We start from the raw sequence: 7,306 nt of genomic DNA on the forward strand, positions 1-7,306 counted from the left end.
AAGAGATTTTATTGAACACAATGTCATGGACTTGAGATATCATTACTCATTAAAAGTGGAAACAGGTCGGGCATTGGACTGATAACTTTGTTTTATAGTAGTGCTTACCGAATATCATACACATCACATGAGATTTCCATTTTAGCCTTTTTTCGTTATTATTTTGTGCATTAATTTATTGTTTTGATTGAATTTTTGAAATAGATAAAAAATGAAATAAAAATAAAAAATAAATACGTAAGGATATTACAGTAATTTCAGTTTTTAGAGGGATTAAAACCACACAGAAACATAGTCAAAAGGACCACGAAGCCAAAAAAAAAATCGGGATTTAGATGAAAATCCATAAAAAATACATACCACAGGACCTCTTTTGCAGTTTTGTCTTAGAACAATTAAATTTCACACACAAAAAAAAATCTTTTTCATTTATGTCATTAAATGTAATATTTATAATCTATAATTGCATAATCGTATGCTTTGTCAGGCGGTGGATATCATCCTGCTTCACCATTCATGTACTGTCGGTATCAAGTGGGTGGACGTTATTCCCGAATATCTCGTCTTCTGCCATCTTGTCTTTCTCATTTTTCTTTCTTCGTGTCCACCGAATAGGCACACCATACCGATACAGATACATGCTTCTTTTGTGAGATATCGGGTGGGTGAGGCGTATTCACATTGGTATTATTGTGTCACATCAGTCAACCTGCTTCTCGTTACAAGCTCTTCGTGAAGCAATACCCACCACCTGAGCTCCCCATCAAAGTCAAGAAGAATAAATAAATCAAAAAATCAAAGTCATTATTTTTTATTTCATTTTAGTTTATGTCATTTTGAAAATATAGTTACATTCAATTTATATATATATATATATATATATATATATATATATATAAACTTTGTTCTCTTATTAATAGTAAATTTCCATATATTTTTTTATCACTTTGCCCCTAATTTTTTAACCATTTTGACACTTTTGGTCAATTATATATATATATATATATATATATATATATATATATATATATATATATATATATATATATATAGATTATTGGACACAATGTCATTGACTTGAGATATCATTACTCATTAAAAGTGGAAACAGGCCGGGCATTGGACTGGTAACTTTGTTTTATAGTAGTGCTTATTGAATATCATACACATGAGATTGCCATTTTAGCCTTTTTTTTTTGTTATTATTTTGTGCATTAATTTATTGTTTTGATTGAATTTTTGAAATAGATAAAAAATGAAAGAAAAATAAAAAATAAATACGTAAGGATATTACAGTAATTTCAGTTTTTAGAGGGATTAAAATCATACAGAAACATAGTCAAAAGGACCACGAAGCCAGAAAAAAAATCGGGATTTAGATAAAAAAAACATGAAAAATACATACCACAGGGACCACTTTTGCAGTTTTGTCTTAGAACAATTAAATTTCACACACAAAAAAAAAAATCTTTTTCATTTATGTCATTAAATGTAATCTTTATAATCTATCATTGCATAATCGTATGCTTTGTCAGGCGGTGGATATCATCCTGCTTCACTGCTCATGTACTGCCGGTATCAAGTGAGTGGACGGTATTCCCGAATATCTCGTCTTCTGCCATCTTGTCTTTCTCATTTTTCTTTCTTCGTGTTCATCGAATCGGCACACCATACCGATACAGATACAGGCTTCTTTTGTGAGATATCGGGTGGGTGAGGCGTATTCACATTTGTATTATTGTGTCACATCAGTCAACCTGCTTCTCGTTACAAGCTCTTCGTGAAGCAGTACCCACCACCTCAGCTCCCCATCAAAGTCAAGAAGAATAAATAAATCAAAAAAATCTAAGTCATTATTTTTTATTTCATTTTAGTTTATGTCATTTTGAAAATATAGTTACATTCAATAATATATATATATATATATATATATATATATATATATATATATATATATATATATATATTATAATTTTGTTCCCTTGTGGGTGGTTACAAGAAGATGACAACTTTTTATCTATTAAAAATTATTATTTTGTTCTTTTTAACTGCATGAACTTAATCTGTGTCTATTTTCAATTCGGAAAGGGAACTTCTCTACCGAGGGTTTCCGGGCCAGCTTTCGCGCACCGACTAATCTACGCTGCAAACATGAGGCTTTGCCTCATGCCCTGGAGTCCCTGCAGGCGAACCTCCATGGCCACAAGGGTTGAGTGGTGCCAGGATTTGAACATAGGTCAATAGGTTATCCACCATATCTTCCGTATGCCTTACCAAGTCACCACAACCCAAATGGTCTATTTTCAACTTATAATTGGCAGAGAAATCAATTTGTCTAGATGATTTGCTTTCCTCTTTTGCCTACTAGGTGTTTGTTAAAACGCTTTTCCTCTTTGTTTGAATTCCTTTTTCTTCATCCTACCAAAATTTTCTTCATTTTGACATGCGGATTGATTTGATATAGGACAAAAATTACCTTTGATTTATAGATTGAAATATATAATCAATTTACCTTATTGTTGATTTGGTACAAAGTTTTGCTCTGTAATATGTCGGTAAGAGGAATGGTGGCGATATTAATGTTAAGGGAAGGATGCATGAACGTGAGGTAATCTTTTCAGTTATGGTGTTGACAGTTACTAAGAGTATTAAGATTAGTTTATGAGTTCTGAATTTGATGATTTATAATTGAAAGAATTAGTTAAGATCTTGTAAAGAAGTATTGGTCTTGGTCTTGACGGCAACTGGAACAACCATTCTTGCTAATACTATAAACAAAATGGGGATTTTAAAGGTTTCTCTATTTTAACCGAGCTTTTTTTATAAATTTCTTGCAAATGTTTCTTGATAGAGGATATGTGATAGCTGGTCTCTTTTGGTCTTCTGTAACAAAACCAAGCAACTTTGTATCTTGATTTGAGAAGAAGTTAGGGAAAAAAAATCCTAAAAGTTCCAATTACATTTTTTTGTCTGCCTCCCTTCTGATCCAGCTCAGTCCCTTGCCAGAGGTTGAAGATTTCCAAACCAAAATCAGTTGCTAATTGGTCTTACTCTTTTCAAATAATAATAATATTTGTTTGGATTTTTGCATGTCATTTTTTAGTTTATTCAACTCCACCCAATCTAATGATGGATTCAAATTATGATATGCCCATTGCAGTAGACAAAGAACAGGTAATATTGTATGCTAATTGCTAATATAATATTTTTCTTTAAAATACCTACTCATATTAAGTTTCTTTGATCCTATTTGGTTTAAATTGAGTTGGAATGGTTTGATTTAGCAAATAATGAAGTTATTAGTTTGATCTGAATGAAACCTTGTGCTCTTTTCTTATCAAAATATATACACTCTGTGTAATCCATATGATTGCACATTGCTTTGAACTAAGTTAACTTTGATGATAATTGATAGGTACTAGGGATTATAGAGTGATGGTATATATGACTTTTGTACGAAACGTATATGTTTTGATTAGAAATTAAGATATAAGTGGGTAATCTGAAAATTATTCCAAAATATAATAATATTTATGTTAACATCAGGTAATAAACTACAAGACAAATTACAAAAACAAAACAAATATATATTAGAACATTTTTGTAGTTTAAAGACTAATACCTTTTTTTTTCAATGAAACCATAAATATTTCAGATCTTTTTCCAAATAAACCATTTTATCAGGTTTCACTGATAATTTTGTTAAAAATTATATATATATATATATATATATATATATATATATATATATATAGGGAAGGGTTATTTGGAAAACAAAAAAACCCTAAAAAAACCCTAAAAATGCATAAAAATGCATAAAAAAATACTTAGAGATAACAAAACTTTTTTTTTAATTTTTTTTATAGAAAAATCGCAGCTTTTAGTATAAAATCGCTGAAAAAAAAATCATTTTTTTTTTATAAAAAAATTTGGTTTTTTGATAAGGAAGGGAGGGAAGGAGCTCTTGCCTTCAACTCAGAGCAGAACGTTCCTTCCGCAACGCAAGGCCTAAGCAAGAACGCAAGAAAGCCTTCTCGCAAGCAAGCAAGAAGCATATCTTCACTGAAAGTCATTAGGGCTGCTTTTGCCCATGCCATGAATGAGAGTGAGTCCAGTCCATCTTCTTCAGCGATTTTGTACTAAAAGCTTAATAAAACACTCCTAAACCACCCATGTGTCATTTTTTAAGCTATGTTTACTGCCACGTGTCGTTTCCACCAGCTATCTACGCTCTATGTTTCCCGCCTACTAACTCAGTGCTACCATCGACATTCACTTCCTAAATATCAGCATTTCGGTTGTGATTATTTAAATCAATCACGGTTGCCCGGTCGAGATCTCAGCTCCTATCGCTTGAATCTCTCCCCTTCCCCTATATCACGTGTTTTATTTTTAAACTTTTCACACACCTACTTCTTCTCTACTCTCTTAATTTTATTAGACAAGCCCTAGATGACCACTATCACCATCAATGGCGTTGTTGTCACCACCTTCGTTACATTCAGCCGCCGCCGGAATCTTTAAATCCATCCGCTTTATCAGCCAATGCTGGAATTCTCAATCTGCAAAACCCAACACTTACATAATGCTTCTGGTTAGTGAAGACAGAGAGTTGAAGAACGACGATGCCTCAAGTAAGCATTGATTTAGGTAAATTCTTGATTTTAGTTCTAATTTTTAATCTCAAGTGTTTTCTTTTGTTCTTATAGTTTCTATCCATTGAGGGTCAGAGCTAGACATTAAAGATTGGTAAAGGCTCTGAATTATTTTTTCTGTTTGCTTTCTTCTTCCGGTTTTTCATTTGTATTGAACTTGATGGTCCTTCGATTGCATGAATTTCTTACCTTTTCCAGTTGATATTGGATTTCCATTTGCGTACCAACTGTTCGATCATTTGCTTGAGTGAGTGATGTGGGTAATTTTTGGTATTTGTATATTATTCTGTATATATTTATATGTTTCGATCCTTTTTTGCAAAGGTTTGTGGGGGGTCAATATGCAGATGTCGATTTCTTAATCGTTTTCCCAGTTTCAATCAGGTAAGATGTATTAATTTTGTAATTTTTGTCTGTTTTACAATTCAATTTTAGATTACCTTGGATCTATTGTTGGGGTTTACCCAAATAGATCCCCAAATCCCGTCTAAATACTTTCCATCATTCTTCCTCGTCTTTTGGTTTGTTAGTATTATTTTTCCCTACATGACTTTTTTGTTATATATCTAACAAGTCGCCAATATCTTCGCTATTGTGTATTGTAGCTCTTTAATGGATGTTGGCTATGCTACTTTCTTTATTTCAAGAAGAAATATTTTGATAAACCAGGTTTATCAACCTCTTAAAAATGTTTGTTACTTGGTTCTCTATATGTGTTTTCACTGTTTTGTGATATTTCAATTCATCCTCCCATATTAAAATTTAAGCATCTTGAGCACCCAATCTGTGTTTGAGCTCTCTGAATTCAATTTTGTACTCAAGGAAAATATAGGACGGCCCCGAATGATGTCTTCATGTTGAAAAAGTTTTTGTAGTTGTTTTACGTTCTTTAATTACCTTTTTGTTGTTTCTTTTTGTACGATTGGATGCTCAAGAGACAATTTCTTTTTCATACATGTTGTATGTAGACCCATTGTGTCCTGGTAATGCACTCTTCTTTCTTTCTACTCAGCTTATGCCCTTCTTTTTAACAATTTATGCTTTTTTATATATCTTTTACTCTATTGCTGAAGTAATTGGACAAGAAAGTGAAACATGAAGCATTGTATCTCTTTGTTGGCAAACTGCAAAAGTTGGTGAAAAATAAGTTGTCCAAAATATCGAATGGACTGAAAAATATTTTCTAAATTTTTATATTCCTTAACTATTGTAGGAAACTTTTCATGGCTCTTTTAAAAGGCTGGTTTTATTTTTTCTTTATATGGATCTGACTTGACTCCTTTTGATGACATTTACTTCATATTCATGGAATTCACGTCCTTTTTTTGTTATTTTCAATATATATATATATATATATATATATAACATATTAATCAAGTTAATCTATGTTTTCATCAATTATAGGAACATCAAAGATCAAGCACGTATTCATTGAGCATCTCAGTCAATGTTCTATAGGTTGATTTCTTACAACTTTGACAACATGAAAGTTTATTGCTATTTCTCATATTTAATATTTTTTATGGTTTCAACATCTAGAAAAGGTTCTGCAAGTTAAATACAAAAGAATGGTTGGAAGGAATGGAGAAACTATCATATTTTTTCATGGTTTCTAGAGAAAACCATCAACCATAATCATATATAAGGTATGGTTTGAATATGGGCTGAACGGATAAATTTTGTATTAATTTCAATGTTTTAATCGGGTTTGTTTTGTGGCTAAAAAGACCATTTTTGAGTAAATGGTCATTTGGCAAATGAAAGCAAATTGAACCGAAGTTCAATGTTAAATGTTTTATACCATCCTATTTCCATTTCTTCCATTACAATATGGTATTGTGAGAAACTATCCATGGACTCTTTTTTGCAGGGGAAAACATTAGAAAATATCAATCTTGGTGATGTTTTGGATTCAGTTGATAAATGGGCAAATGTATTAGATGTCTTTGTAGTTACAGAAAGATTAAAGACCCACATCTATGTCAATTATTATTTTACTTAATTTTTTGTTGATTATGTAAGTATACTAATTTAAATTAACGATTATATTGTTACAGACAAAACGTCTAACTTTGTATAAAAATAATAGTTTGAAAATTTGTGATTAATGTTTAAGTTTTTTAAAGTTTCAATGTTATTTTAGGTTTGTCAACCGTGTGGTACACGGGTTATAAACTAGTATATATATATATATATATATATATATATATATATATATATATATATATATATATATATATATATATATATATATATGAAACATAATTAGTTTTGGGCCTCAAAACATACGAGGTTCGGGGTCGTCGCCCACCAAGCCCCGATTGGGCATTTGTGAAGACAAAACTAACGTGCCTACATTATCAAAGTCCGGTATTTTTTCCTTAAACTAACATGTGACGAGTATATTGATATGAAATTTTTTATTAAATTACTAAATATCATCTCTAAATAAGTTAATATTTTAGTGCCATAAAAAGTAAGATTTATGTGTGTTAAATAACATTAGGCTAGGCGGTATGGTGGACCTTTCTATGCGTAAGAATCGATGTGGCATTCCTGCGTGAACACCAGCCCATAAGGGCGTAAATGTGTTGCAGAGTGGATCAATTCATGTACGATTATGACATACGTGACTCGCTTTCCTCCAAAAG

General features: G+C 31.3%; 1 long non-coding RNA gene across 4 annotated transcripts; it reads left to right on the top strand.

The window, feature by feature from the left end:
* Positions 1-3,898: 3,898 nt before the first annotated feature.
* Positions 3,899-6,666, top strand: LOC145157052 (uncharacterized). 4 transcript variants are annotated; one of them, XR_013737066.1, is made up of 7 exons: positions 3,899-4,634; positions 4,710-4,749; positions 4,854-4,902; positions 4,980-5,039; positions 6,060-6,113; positions 6,195-6,301; positions 6,526-6,666. It is a non-coding gene; the product is annotated as an uncharacterized LOC145157052 (long non-coding RNA). The 4 variants fall into 4 exon arrangements; XR_013737065.1 differs by having other exon boundaries at positions 4,854-5,039; XR_013737064.1 differs by having other exon boundaries at positions 4,710-5,039.
* The last annotated feature ends 640 nt before the right edge of the window (positions 6,667-7,306 follow it).

This window comes from Lactuca virosa, chromosome 2 (genome assembly GCF_052849685.1).
Source record: "Lactuca virosa cultivar CGN04683 chromosome 2, Lactuca_virosa_CGN04683_v6, whole genome shotgun sequence".
NCBI classification, from domain to species: Eukaryota; Viridiplantae; Streptophyta; class Magnoliopsida; order Asterales; family Asteraceae; genus Lactuca; species Lactuca virosa.